Source organism: Neoarius graeffei (assembly GCF_027579695.1).
Source record: "Neoarius graeffei isolate fNeoGra1 chromosome 18 unlocalized genomic scaffold, fNeoGra1.pri SUPER_18_unloc_1, whole genome shotgun sequence".
Classification (NCBI taxonomy): Eukaryota; Metazoa; Chordata; class Actinopteri; order Siluriformes; family Ariidae; genus Neoarius; species Neoarius graeffei.
The window spans coordinates 1066792-1076749 of record NW_026869982.1 but is presented as its reverse complement, the minus strand read 5'-3'; the positions used below and the strand labels follow the sequence as shown (position 1 = coordinate 1076749).

The 9958-nt window shown below is 45.5% G+C and overlaps 22 non-coding genes and 20 pseudogenes across 22 annotated transcripts; all 42 read left to right on the top strand.

The window, feature by feature from the left end:
* The first annotated feature begins 20 nt into the window (after positions 1-20).
* On the top strand, positions 21-139 carry LOC132876576 (5S ribosomal RNA). Its single transcript, XR_009652287.1, has one exon. It is a non-coding gene; the product is annotated as a 5S ribosomal RNA (ribosomal RNA).
* Positions 140-251: 112 nt separating this feature from the next.
* Positions 252-370, top strand: LOC132876573 (5S ribosomal RNA). Its single transcript, XR_009652285.1, has one exon. It is a non-coding gene; the product is annotated as a 5S ribosomal RNA (ribosomal RNA).
* A 124-nt stretch (positions 371-494) lies between these two features.
* LOC132878030 (5S ribosomal RNA) lies at positions 495-613 on the top strand. Its single transcript, XR_009653684.1, has one exon. It is a non-coding gene; the product is annotated as a 5S ribosomal RNA (ribosomal RNA).
* A 112-nt stretch (positions 614-725) lies between these two features.
* On the top strand, positions 726-844 carry LOC132876572 (5S ribosomal RNA). The gene has a single exon (XR_009652284.1). It is a non-coding gene; the product is annotated as a 5S ribosomal RNA (ribosomal RNA).
* A 122-nt stretch (positions 845-966) lies between these two features.
* Positions 967-1085, top strand: LOC132880075 (5S ribosomal RNA; annotated as a pseudogene).
* A 114-nt stretch (positions 1086-1199) lies between these two features.
* On the top strand, positions 1200-1318 carry LOC132880973 (5S ribosomal RNA; annotated as a pseudogene).
* A 112-nt stretch (positions 1319-1430) lies between these two features.
* Positions 1431-1549, top strand: LOC132876571 (5S ribosomal RNA). The gene has a single exon (XR_009652283.1). It is a non-coding gene; the product is annotated as a 5S ribosomal RNA (ribosomal RNA).
* A 112-nt stretch (positions 1550-1661) lies between these two features.
* On the top strand, positions 1662-1780 carry LOC132878201 (5S ribosomal RNA; annotated as a pseudogene).
* Positions 1781-1899: 119 nt separating this feature from the next.
* Positions 1900-2018, top strand: LOC132878105 (5S ribosomal RNA; annotated as a pseudogene).
* A 112-nt stretch (positions 2019-2130) lies between these two features.
* LOC132876570 (5S ribosomal RNA) lies at positions 2131-2249 on the top strand. Its single transcript, XR_009652282.1, has one exon. It is a non-coding gene; the product is annotated as a 5S ribosomal RNA (ribosomal RNA).
* Positions 2250-2418: 169 nt separating this feature from the next.
* LOC132880972 (5S ribosomal RNA) lies at positions 2419-2537 on the top strand (annotated as a pseudogene).
* Positions 2538-2649: 112 nt separating this feature from the next.
* On the top strand, positions 2650-2768 carry LOC132876569 (5S ribosomal RNA). The gene has a single exon (XR_009652281.1). It is a non-coding gene; the product is annotated as a 5S ribosomal RNA (ribosomal RNA).
* Positions 2769-2880: 112 nt separating this feature from the next.
* LOC132876568 (5S ribosomal RNA) lies at positions 2881-2999 on the top strand. Its single transcript, XR_009652280.1, has one exon. It is a non-coding gene; the product is annotated as a 5S ribosomal RNA (ribosomal RNA).
* Positions 3000-3123: 124 nt separating this feature from the next.
* LOC132878103 (5S ribosomal RNA) lies at positions 3124-3242 on the top strand (annotated as a pseudogene).
* Positions 3243-3354: 112 nt separating this feature from the next.
* LOC132876567 (5S ribosomal RNA) lies at positions 3355-3473 on the top strand. The gene has a single exon (XR_009652279.1). It is a non-coding gene; the product is annotated as a 5S ribosomal RNA (ribosomal RNA).
* A 124-nt stretch (positions 3474-3597) lies between these two features.
* Positions 3598-3716, top strand: LOC132880971 (5S ribosomal RNA; annotated as a pseudogene).
* A 112-nt stretch (positions 3717-3828) lies between these two features.
* On the top strand, positions 3829-3947 carry LOC132876566 (5S ribosomal RNA). The gene has a single exon (XR_009652278.1). It is a non-coding gene; the product is annotated as a 5S ribosomal RNA (ribosomal RNA).
* Positions 3948-4059: 112 nt separating this feature from the next.
* LOC132876565 (5S ribosomal RNA) lies at positions 4060-4178 on the top strand. The gene has a single exon (XR_009652277.1). It is a non-coding gene; the product is annotated as a 5S ribosomal RNA (ribosomal RNA).
* Positions 4179-4302: 124 nt separating this feature from the next.
* On the top strand, positions 4303-4421 carry LOC132880970 (5S ribosomal RNA; annotated as a pseudogene).
* Positions 4422-4533: 112 nt separating this feature from the next.
* Positions 4534-4652, top strand: LOC132876564 (5S ribosomal RNA). The gene has a single exon (XR_009652276.1). It is a non-coding gene; the product is annotated as a 5S ribosomal RNA (ribosomal RNA).
* A 122-nt stretch (positions 4653-4774) lies between these two features.
* On the top strand, positions 4775-4893 carry LOC132879348 (5S ribosomal RNA; annotated as a pseudogene).
* A 119-nt stretch (positions 4894-5012) lies between these two features.
* Positions 5013-5131, top strand: LOC132880969 (5S ribosomal RNA; annotated as a pseudogene).
* A 112-nt stretch (positions 5132-5243) lies between these two features.
* LOC132876562 (5S ribosomal RNA) lies at positions 5244-5362 on the top strand. Its single transcript, XR_009652274.1, has one exon. It is a non-coding gene; the product is annotated as a 5S ribosomal RNA (ribosomal RNA).
* A 112-nt stretch (positions 5363-5474) lies between these two features.
* On the top strand, positions 5475-5593 carry LOC132878035 (5S ribosomal RNA). The gene has a single exon (XR_009653689.1). It is a non-coding gene; the product is annotated as a 5S ribosomal RNA (ribosomal RNA).
* Positions 5594-5717: 124 nt separating this feature from the next.
* LOC132880967 (5S ribosomal RNA) lies at positions 5718-5836 on the top strand (annotated as a pseudogene).
* A 112-nt stretch (positions 5837-5948) lies between these two features.
* On the top strand, positions 5949-6067 carry LOC132876561 (5S ribosomal RNA). Its single transcript, XR_009652273.1, has one exon. It is a non-coding gene; the product is annotated as a 5S ribosomal RNA (ribosomal RNA).
* Positions 6068-6179: 112 nt separating this feature from the next.
* On the top strand, positions 6180-6298 carry LOC132876560 (5S ribosomal RNA). The gene has a single exon (XR_009652272.1). It is a non-coding gene; the product is annotated as a 5S ribosomal RNA (ribosomal RNA).
* A 124-nt stretch (positions 6299-6422) lies between these two features.
* On the top strand, positions 6423-6541 carry LOC132880966 (5S ribosomal RNA; annotated as a pseudogene).
* A 112-nt stretch (positions 6542-6653) lies between these two features.
* On the top strand, positions 6654-6772 carry LOC132876559 (5S ribosomal RNA). The gene has a single exon (XR_009652271.1). It is a non-coding gene; the product is annotated as a 5S ribosomal RNA (ribosomal RNA).
* A 122-nt stretch (positions 6773-6894) lies between these two features.
* On the top strand, positions 6895-7013 carry LOC132879347 (5S ribosomal RNA; annotated as a pseudogene).
* A 119-nt stretch (positions 7014-7132) lies between these two features.
* LOC132880964 (5S ribosomal RNA) lies at positions 7133-7251 on the top strand (annotated as a pseudogene).
* A 112-nt stretch (positions 7252-7363) lies between these two features.
* LOC132876557 (5S ribosomal RNA) lies at positions 7364-7482 on the top strand. Its single transcript, XR_009652270.1, has one exon. It is a non-coding gene; the product is annotated as a 5S ribosomal RNA (ribosomal RNA).
* A 122-nt stretch (positions 7483-7604) lies between these two features.
* On the top strand, positions 7605-7723 carry LOC132879346 (5S ribosomal RNA; annotated as a pseudogene).
* Positions 7724-7842: 119 nt separating this feature from the next.
* Positions 7843-7961, top strand: LOC132880963 (5S ribosomal RNA; annotated as a pseudogene).
* Positions 7962-8115: 154 nt separating this feature from the next.
* On the top strand, positions 8116-8234 carry LOC132880962 (5S ribosomal RNA; annotated as a pseudogene).
* Positions 8235-8346: 112 nt separating this feature from the next.
* On the top strand, positions 8347-8465 carry LOC132876556 (5S ribosomal RNA). The gene has a single exon (XR_009652269.1). It is a non-coding gene; the product is annotated as a 5S ribosomal RNA (ribosomal RNA).
* A 122-nt stretch (positions 8466-8587) lies between these two features.
* On the top strand, positions 8588-8706 carry LOC132879345 (5S ribosomal RNA; annotated as a pseudogene).
* A 112-nt stretch (positions 8707-8818) lies between these two features.
* On the top strand, positions 8819-8937 carry LOC132876555 (5S ribosomal RNA). The gene has a single exon (XR_009652268.1). It is a non-coding gene; the product is annotated as a 5S ribosomal RNA (ribosomal RNA).
* A 112-nt stretch (positions 8938-9049) lies between these two features.
* Positions 9050-9168, top strand: LOC132876554 (5S ribosomal RNA). The gene has a single exon (XR_009652267.1). It is a non-coding gene; the product is annotated as a 5S ribosomal RNA (ribosomal RNA).
* A 124-nt stretch (positions 9169-9292) lies between these two features.
* LOC132878102 (5S ribosomal RNA) lies at positions 9293-9411 on the top strand (annotated as a pseudogene).
* A 112-nt stretch (positions 9412-9523) lies between these two features.
* LOC132876840 (5S ribosomal RNA) lies at positions 9524-9642 on the top strand. Its single transcript, XR_009652540.1, has one exon. It is a non-coding gene; the product is annotated as a 5S ribosomal RNA (ribosomal RNA).
* Positions 9643-9806: 164 nt separating this feature from the next.
* LOC132880961 (5S ribosomal RNA) lies at positions 9807-9925 on the top strand (annotated as a pseudogene).
* The last annotated feature ends 33 nt before the right edge of the window (positions 9926-9958 follow it).

Sequence of the window (9958 nt, the reverse complement as noted above, 5' to 3'; positions counted from 1 at the left end):
CACATTTCCAACAAGCTGTTGCTTACGGCCAAACCACTCTGACAACGCCTGATCCCGTCTGATCTCAGAAGCTAAACAGAGTTGGGCCTGGTTAGTACTTGAGTGGGAGACTGCCTAGGAATACCAGGTACTGTAAGCATTTTATTTTGTCTTCTTGCAGAAATCTGTTTGAATTTTCCTTCTGGTCGCAAGGCAAGAATTTTCCTTCTGATCGCAAGGCAAGAAAAACGGCACATTTCCAACAAGCTGTTGCTTACGGCCAAACCACTCTGACAACGCCTGATCCCGTCTGATCTCAGAAGCTAAACAGAGTTGGGCCTGGTTAGTACTTGAGTGGGAGACTGCCTAGGAATACCAGGTACTGTAAGCATTTTATTTTGTCTTCTTGCAGAAATCTGTTTGAATTTTCCTTCTGCTCGCAAGGCAAGAATTTTCCTTCTGGGCGCAAGGCAAGGCAAGGCAAGGCAAGGCAAGGCACACATTTCCAGACTGTTGTTTACGTCCAAACCACTCTGACAACGCCTGATCCCATCTGATCTCAGAAGCTAAACAGAGTTGGGCCTGGTTAGTACTTGAGTGGGAGACTACCTAGGAATACCAGGTACTGTAAGCATTTTATTTTGTCTTCTTGCAGAAATCTGTTTGAATTTTCCTTCTGGTCGCAAGGCAAGAATTTTCCTTCTGATCGCAAGGCAAGAAAAACGGCACATTTCCAACAAGCTGTTGCTTACGGCCAAACCACTCTGACAACGCCTGATCCCGTCTGATCTCAGAAGCTAAACAGAGTTGGGCCTGGTTAGTACTTGAGTGGGAGACTGCCTAGGAATACCAGGTACTGTAAGCATTTTATTTTGTCTTCTTGCAGAAATCTGTTTGAATTTTCCTTCTGCTCGCAAGGCAATAATTTTCCTTCTGGGCGCAAGGCAAGGCAAGGCAAGAAAAACGGCACATTTCCAGCAAACTGTTGCTCACGGCCAAACCACTCTGACAATGCCTGATCCCGTCTGATTTCAGAAGCTAAACAGAGTTTTGCCTGGTTAGTACTTGAGTGGGAGACTGCCTAGGAATACCAGGTACTGTAAGCATTTTATTTTGTCTTCTTGCAGAAATCTGTTTGAATTTTCCTTCTGCTCGCAAGGCAAGAATTTTCCTTCTGGGCGCAAGGCAAGGCAAGGCAAGGCACACATTTCCAGACTGTTGTTTACGTCCAAACCACTCTGACAATGCCTGATCCTGTCTGATCTGAGAAGCTAAACAGAGTTGGGCCTGGTTAGTACTTGAGTGTGAGACTGCCTAGGAATACCAGGTACTGTAAGCATTTTATTTTGTCTTCTTGCAGAAATCTGTTTGAATTTTCCTTCTGGTCGCAAGGCAAGAATTTTCCTTCTGATCGCAAGGCAAGAAAAACGGCACATTTCCAACAAGCTGTTGCTTACGGCCAAACCACTCTGACAACGCCTGATCCCGTCTGATCTCAGAAGCTAAACAGAGTTGGGCCTGGTTAGTACTTGAGTGGGAGACTGCCTAGGAATACCAGGTACTGTAAGCATTTTATTTTGTCTTCTTGCAGAAATCTGTTTGAATTTTCCTTCTGGTCGCAAGGCAAGAATTTTCCTTCTGATCGCAAGGCAAGAAAAACGGCACATTTCCAACAAGCTGTTGCTTACGGCCAAACCACTCTGACAACGCCTGATCCCGTCTGATCTCAGAAGCTAAACAGAGTTGGGCCTGGTTAGTACTTGAGTGTGAGACTGCCTAGGAATACCAGGTACTGTAAGCATTTTATTTTGTCTTCTTGCAGAAATCTGTTTGAATTTTCCTTCTGGTCGCAAGGCAAGAATTTTCCTTCTGGGCGCAAGGCAAGGCAAGGCAAGGCAAGGCACACATTTCCAGACTGTTGTTTACGTCCAAACCACTCTGACAACGCCTGATCCCATCTGATCTCAGAAGCTAAACAGAGTTGGGCCTGGTTAGTACTTGAGTGGGAGACTGCCTAGGAATACCAGGTACTGTAAGCATTTTATTTTGTCTTCTTGCAGAAATCTGTTTGAATTTTCCTTCTGGTCGCAAGGCAAGAATTTTCCTTCTGATCGCAAGGCAAGAAAAACGGCACATTTCCAACAAGCTGTTGCTTACGGCCAAACCACTCTGACAACGCCTGATCCCGTCTGATCTCAGAAGCTAAACAGAGTTGGGCCTGGTTAGTACTTGAGTGGGAGACTGCCTAGGAATACCAGGTACTGTAAGCATTTTATTTTGTCTTCTTGCAGAAATCTGTTTGAATTTTCCTTCTGCTCGCAAGGCAAGAATTTTCCTTCTGGGCGCAAGGCAAGGCAAGGCAAGGCAAGGCAAGGCAAGGCAAGGCAAGGCAAGGCAAGGCAAGGCAAGGCAAGGCAAGGCACACATTTCCAGACTGTTGTTTACGTCCAAACCACTCTGACAATGCCTGATCCTGTCTGATCTGAGAAGCTAAACAGAGTTGGGCCTGGTTAGTACTTGAGTGTGAGACTGCCTAGGAATACCAGGTACTGTAAGCATTTTATTTTGTCTTCTTGCAGAAATCTGTTTGAATTTTCCTTCTGGTCGCAAGGCAAGAATTTTCCTTCTGATCGCAAGGCAAGAAAAACGGCACATTTCCAACAAGCTGTTGCTTACGGCCAAACCACTCTGACAACGCCTGATCCCGTCTGATCTCAGAAGCTAAACAGAGTTGGGCCTGGTTAGTACTTGAGTGGGAGACTGCCTAGGAATACCAGGTACTGTAAGCATTTTATTTTGTCTTCTTGCAGAAATCTGTTTGAATTTTCCTTCTGGTCGCAAGGCAAGAATTTTCCTTCTGATCGCAAGGCAAGAAAAACGGCACATTTCCAACAAGCTGTTGCTTACGGCCAAACCACTCTGACAACGCCTGATCCCGTCTGATCTCAGAAGCTAAACAGAGTTGGGCCTGGTTAGTACTTGAGTGGGAGACTGCCTAGGAATACCAGGTACTGTAAGCATTTTATTTTGTCTTCTTGCAGAAATCTGTTTGAATTTTCCTTCTGCTCGCAAGGCAAGAATTTTCCTTCTGGGCGCAAGGCAAGGCAAGGCAAGGCAAGGCAAGGCACACATTTCCAGACTGTTGTTTACGTCCAAACCACTCTGACAACGCCTGATCCCATCTGATCTCAGAAGCTAAACAGAGTTGGGCCTGGTTAGTACTTGAGTGGGAGACTGCCTAGGAATACCAGGTACTGTAAGCATTTTATTTTGTCTTCTTGCAGAAATCTGTTTGAATTTTCCTTCTGGTCGCAAGGCAAGAATTTTCCTTCTGATCGCAAGGCAAGAAAAACGGCACATTTCCAACAAGCTGTTGCTTACGGCCAAACCACTCTGACAACGCCTGATCCCGTCTGATCTCAGAAGCTAAACAGAGTTGGGCCTGGTTAGTACTTGAGTGGGAGACTGCCTAGGAATACCAGGTACTGTAAGCATTTTATTTTGTCTTCTTGCAGAAATCTGTTTGAATTTTCCTTCTGCTCGCAAGGCAAGAATTTTCCTTCTGGGCGCAAGGCAAGGCAAGGCAAGGCAAGGCAAGGCACACATTTCCAGACTGTTGTTTACGTCCAAACCACTCTGACAATGCCTGATCCTGTCTGATCTGAGAAGCTAAACAGAGTTGGGCCTGGTTAGTACTTGAGTGTGAGACTGCCTAGGAATACCAGGTACTGTAAGCATTTTATTTTGTCTTCTTGCAGAAATCTGTTTGAATTTTCCTTCTGGTCGCAAGGCAAGAATTTTCCTTCTGATCGCAAGGCAAGAAAAACGGCACATTTCCAACAAGCTGTTGCTTACGGCCAAACCACTCTGACAACGCCTGATCCCGTCTGATCTCAGAAGCTAAACAGAGTTGGGCCTGGTTAGTACTTGAGTGGGAGACTGCCTAGGAATACCAGGTACTGTAAGCATTTTATTTTGTCTTCTTGCAGAAATCTGTTTGAATTTTCCTTCTGGTCGCAAGGCAAGAATTTTCCTTCTGATCGCAAGGCAAGAAAAACGGCACATTTCCAACAAGCTGTTGCTTACGGCCAAACCACTCTGACAACGCCTGATCCCGTCTGATCTCAGAAGCTAAACAGAGTTGGGCCTGGTTAGTACTTGAGTGGGAGACTGCCTAGGAATACCAGGTACTGTAAGCATTTTATTTTGTCTTCTTGCAGAAATCTGTTTGAATTTTCCTTCTGCTCGCAAGGCAAGAATTTTCCTTCTGGGCGCAAGGCAAGGCAAGGCAAGGCAAGGCAAGGCACACATTTCCAGACTGTTGTTTACGTCCAAACCACTCTGACAATGCCTGATCCTGTCTGATCTGAGAAGCTAAACAGAGTTGGGCCTGGTTAGTACTTGAGTGTGAGACTGCCTAGGAATACCAGGTACTGTAAGCATTTTATTTTGTCTTCTTGCAGAAATCTGTTTGAATTTTCCTTCTGGTCGCAAGGCAAGAATTTTCCTTCTGATCGCAAGGCAAGAAAAACGGCACATTTCCAACAAGCTGTTGCTTACGGCCAAACCACTCTGACAACGCCTGATCCCGTCTGATCTCAGAAGCTAAACAGAGTTGGGCCTGGTTAGTACTTGAGTGGGAGACTGCCTAGGAATACCAGGTACTGTAAGCATTTTATTTTGTCTTCTTGCAGAAATCTGTTTGAATTTTCCTTCTGCTCGCAAGGCAATAATTTTCCTTCTGGGCGCAAGGCAAGGCAAGGCAAGAAAAACGGCACATTTCCAGCAAACTGTTGCTCACGGCCAAACCACTCTGACAATGCCTGATCCCGTCTGATTTCAGAAGCTAAACAGAGTTGGGCCTGGTTAGTACTTGAGTGGGAGACTGCCTAGGAATACCAGGTACTGTAAGCATTTTATTTTGTCTTCTTGCAGAAATCTGTTTGAATTTTCCTTCTGCTCGCAAGGCAAGAATTTTCCTTCTGGGCGCAAGGCAAGGCAAGGCAAGGCAAGGCACACATTTCCAGACTGCTGTTTACGTCCAAACCACTCTGACAATGCCTGATCCTGTCTGATCTGAGAAGCTAAACAGAGTTGGGCCTGGTTAGTACTTGAGTGTGAGACTGCCTAGGAATACCAGGTACTGTAAGCATTTTATTTTGTCTTCTTGCAGAAATCTGTTTGAATTTTCCTTCTGGTCGCAAGGCAAGAATTTTCCTTCTGATCGCAAGGCAAGAAAAACGGCACATTTCCAACAAGCTGTTGCTTACGGCCAAACCACTCTGACAACGCCTGATCCCGTCTGATCTCAGAAGCTAAACAGAGTTGGGCCTGGTTAGTACTTGAGTGGGAGACTGCCTAGGAATACCAGGTACTGTAAGCATTTTATTTTGTCTTCTTGCAGAAATCTGTTTGAATTTTCCTTCTGGTCGCAAGGCAAGAATTTTCCTTCTGATCGCAAGGCAAGAAAAACGGCACATTTCCAACAAGCTGTTGCTTACGGCCAAACCACTCTGACAACGCCTGATCCCGTCTGATCTCAGAAACTAAACAGAGTTGGGCCTGGTTAGTACTTGAGTGGGAGACTGCCTAGGAATACCAGGTACTGTAAGCATTTTATTTTGTCTTCTTGCAGAAATCTGTTTGAATTTTCCTTCTGCTCGCAAGGCAAGAATTTTCCTTCTGGGCGCAAGGCAAGGCAAGGCAAGGCAAGGCAAGGCACACATTTCCAGACTGTTGTTTACGTCCAAACCACTCTGACAATGCCTGATCCTGTCTGATCTGAGAAGCTAAACAGAGTTGGGCCTGGTTAGTACTTGAGTGTGAGACTGCCTAGGAATACCAGGTACTGTAAGCATTTTATTTTGTCTTCTTGCAGAAATCTGTTTGAATTTTCCTTCTGGTCGCAAGGCAAGAATTTTCCTTCTGATCGCAAGGCAAGAAAAACGGCACATTTCCAACAAGCTGTTGCTTACGGCCAAACCACTCTGACAACGCCTGATCCCGTCTGATCTCAGAAGCTAAACAGAGTTGGGCCTGGTTAGTACTTGAGTGGGAGACTGCCTAGGAATACCAGGTACTGTAAGCATTTTATTTTGTCTTCTTGCAGAAATCTGTTTGAATTTTCCTTCTGGTCGCAAGGCAAGAATTTTCCTTCTGATCGCAAGGCAAGAAAAACGGCACATTTCCAACAAGCTGTTGCTTACGGCCAAACCACTCTGACAACGCCTGATCCCGTCTGATCTCAGAAGCTAAACAGAGTTGGGCCTGGTTAGTACTTGAGTGGGAGACTGCCTAGGAATACCAGGTACTGTAAGCATTTTATTTTGTCTTCTTGCAGAAATCTGTTTGAATTTTCCTTCTGCTCGCAAGGCAAGAATTTTCCTTCTGGGCGCAAGGCAAGGCAAGGCAAGGCAAGGCAAGGCACACATTTCCAGACTGTTGTTTACGTCCAAACCACTCTGACAATGCCTGATCCTGTCTGATCTGAGAAGCTAAACAGAGTTGGGCCTGGTTAGTACTTGAGTGTGAGACTGCCTAGGAATACCAGGTACTGTAAGCATTTTATTTTGTCTTCTTGCAGAAATCTGTTTGAATTTTCCTTCTGGTCGCAAGGCAAGAATTTTCCTTCTGATCGCAAGGCAAGAAAAACGGCACATTTCCAACAAGCTGTTGCTTACGGCCAAACCACTCTGACAACGCCTGATCCCGTCTGATCTCAGAAGCTAAACAGAGTTGGGCCTGGTTAGTACTTGAGTGGGAGACTGCCTAGGAATACCAGGTACTGTAAGCATTTTATTTTGTCTTCTTGCAGAAATCTGTTTGAATTTTCCTTCTGCTCGCAAGGCAATAATTTTCCTTCTGGGCGCAAGGCAAGGCAAGGCAAGAAAAACGGCACATTTCCAGCAAACTGTTGCTCACGGCCAAACCACTCTGACAATGCCTGATCCCGTCTGATTTCAGAAGCTAAACAGAGTTGGGCCTGGTTAGTACTTGAGTGGGAGACTGCCTAGGAATACCAGGTACTGTAAGCATTTTATTTTGTCTTCTTGCAGAAATCTGTTTGAATTTTCCTTCTGCTCGCAAGGCAAGAATTTTCCTTCTGGGCGCAAGGCAAGGCAAGGCAAGGCAAGGCACACATTTCCAGACTGCTGTTTACGTCCAAACCACTCTGACAATGCCTGATCCTGTCTGATCTGAGAAGCTAAACAGAGTTGGGCCTGGTTAGTACTTGAGTGTGAGACTGCCTAGGAATACCAGGTACTGTAAGCATTTTATTTTGTCTTCTTGCAGAAATCTGTTTGAATTTTCCTTCTGGTCGCAAGGCAAGAATTTTCCTTCTGATCGCAAGGCAAGAAAAACGGCACATTTCCAACAAGCTGTTGCTTACGGCCAAACCACTCTGACAACGCCTGATCCCGTCTGATCTCAGAAGCTAAACAGAGTTGGGCCTGGTTAGTACTTGAGTGGGAGACTGCCTAGGAATACCAGGTACTGTAAGCATTTTATTTTGTCTTCTTGCAGAAATCTGTTTGAATTTTCCTTCTGCTCGCAAGGCAATAATTTTCCTTCTGGGCGCAAGGCAAGGCAAGGCAAGAAAAACGGCACATTTCCAGCAAACTGTTGCTCACGGCCAAACCACTCTGACAATGCCTGATCCCGTCTGATTTCAGAAGCTAAACAGAGTTGGGCCTGGTTAGTACTTGAGTGGGAGACTGCCTAGGAATACCAGGTACTGTAAGCATTTTATTTTGTCTTCTTGCAGAAATCTGTTTGAATTTTCCTTCTGCTCGCAAGGCAAGAATTTTCCTTCTGGGCGCAAGGCAAGGCAAGGCAAGGCAAGGCACACATTTCCAGACTGTTGTTTACGTCCAAACCACTCTGACAATGCCTGATCCTGTCTGATCTGAGAAGCTAAACAGAGTTGGGCCTGGTTAGTACTTGAGTGTGAGACTGCCTAGGAATACCAGGTACTGTAAGCATTTTATTTTGTCTTCTTGCAGAAATCTGTTTGAATTTTCCTTCTGCTCGCAAGGCAAGAATTTTCCTTCTGGGCGCAAGGCAAGGCAAGGCAAGGCAAGGCAAGGCAAGGCAAGGCAAGGCAAGGCAAGGCAAGGCACACATTTCCAGACTGTTGTTTACGTCCAAACCACTCTGACAATGCCTGATCCTGTCTGATCTGAGAAGCTAAACAGAGTTGGGCCTGGTTAGTACTTGAGTGTGAGACTGCCTAGGAATACCAGGTACTGTAAGCATTTTATTTTGTCTTCTTGCAGAAATCTGTTTGAATTTTCCTTCTGGTCGCAAGGCAAGAATTTTCCTTCTGATCGCAAGGCAAGAAAAACGGCACATTTCCAACAAGCTGTTGCTTACGGCCAAACCACTCTGACAACGCCTGATCCCGTCTGATCTCAGAAGCTAAACAGAGTTGGGCCTGGTTAGTACTTGAGTGGGAGACTGCCTAGGAATACCAGGTACTGTAAGCATTTTATTTTGTCTTCTTGCAGAAATCTGTTTGAATTTTCCTTCTGCTAGCAAGGCAATAATTTTCCTTCTGGGCGCAAGGCAAGGCAAGGCAAGAAAAACGGCACATTTCCAGCAAACTGTTGCTCACGGCCAAACCACTCTGACAATGCCTGATCCCGTCTGATTTCAGAAGCTAAACAGAGTTGGGCCTGGTTAGTACTTGAGTGGGAGACTGCCTAGGAATACCAGGTACTGTAAGCATTTTATTTTGTCTTCTTGCAGAAATCTGTTTGAATTTTCCTTCTGGTCGCAAGGCAAGAATTTTCCTTCTGATCGCAAGGCAAGAAAAACGGCACATTTCCAACAAGCTGTTGCTTACGGCCAAACCACTCTGACAACGCCTGATCCCGTCTGATCTCAGAAGCTAAACAGAGTTGGGCCTGGTTAGTACTTGAGTGGGAGACTGCCTAGGAATACCAGGTACTGTAAGCATTTTATTTTGTCTTCTTGCAGAAATCTGTTTGAATTTTCCTTCTGGTCGCAAGGCAAGAATTTTCCTTCTGATCGCAAGGCAAGAAAAACGGCACATTTCCAACAAGCTGTTGCTTACGGCCAAACCACTCTGACAACGCCTGATCCCGTCTGATCTCAGAAGCTAAACAGAGTTGGGCCTGGTTAGTACTTGAGTGGGAGACTGCCTAGGAATACCAGGTACTGTAAGCATTTTATTTTGTCTTCTTGCAGAAATCTGTTTGAATTTTCCTTCTGCTCGCAAGGCAAGAATTTTCCTTCTGGGCGCAAGGCAAGGCAAGGCAAGGCAAGGCAAGGCACACATTTCCAGACTGTTGTTTACGTCCAAACCACTCTGACAACGCCTGATCCCATCTGATCTCAGAAGCTAAACAGAGTTGGGCCTGGTTAGTACTTGAGTGGGAGACTGCCTAGGAATACCAGGTACTGTAAGCATTTTATTTTGTCTTCTTGCAGAAATCTGTTTGAATTTTCCTTCTGGTCGCAAGGCAAGAATTTTCCTTCTGATCGCAAGGCAAGAAAAACGGCACATTTCCAACAAGCTGTTGCTTACGGCCAAACCACTCTGACAACGCCTGATCCCGTCTGATCTCAGAAGCTAAACAGAGTTGGGCCTGGTTAGTACTTGAGTGGGAGACTGCCTAGGAGTACCAGGTACTGTAAGCATTTTATTTTGTCTTCTTGCAGAAATCTGTTTGAATTTTCCTTCTGCTCGCAAGGCAAGAATTTTCCTTCTGGGCGCAAGGCAAGGCAAGTCAAGGCAAGGCAAGGCAAGGCAAGGCAAGGCAAGGCAAGGCAAGGCAAGGCAAGGCACACATTTCCAGACTGTTGTTTACGTCCAAACCACTCTGACAATGCCTGATCCTGTCTGATCTGAGAAGCTAAACAGAGTTGGGCCTGGTTAGTACTTGAGTGTGAGACTGCCTAGGAATACCAGGTACTGTAAGCATTTTATTTTGTCTTCTTGCAGAAATCTGTTTGA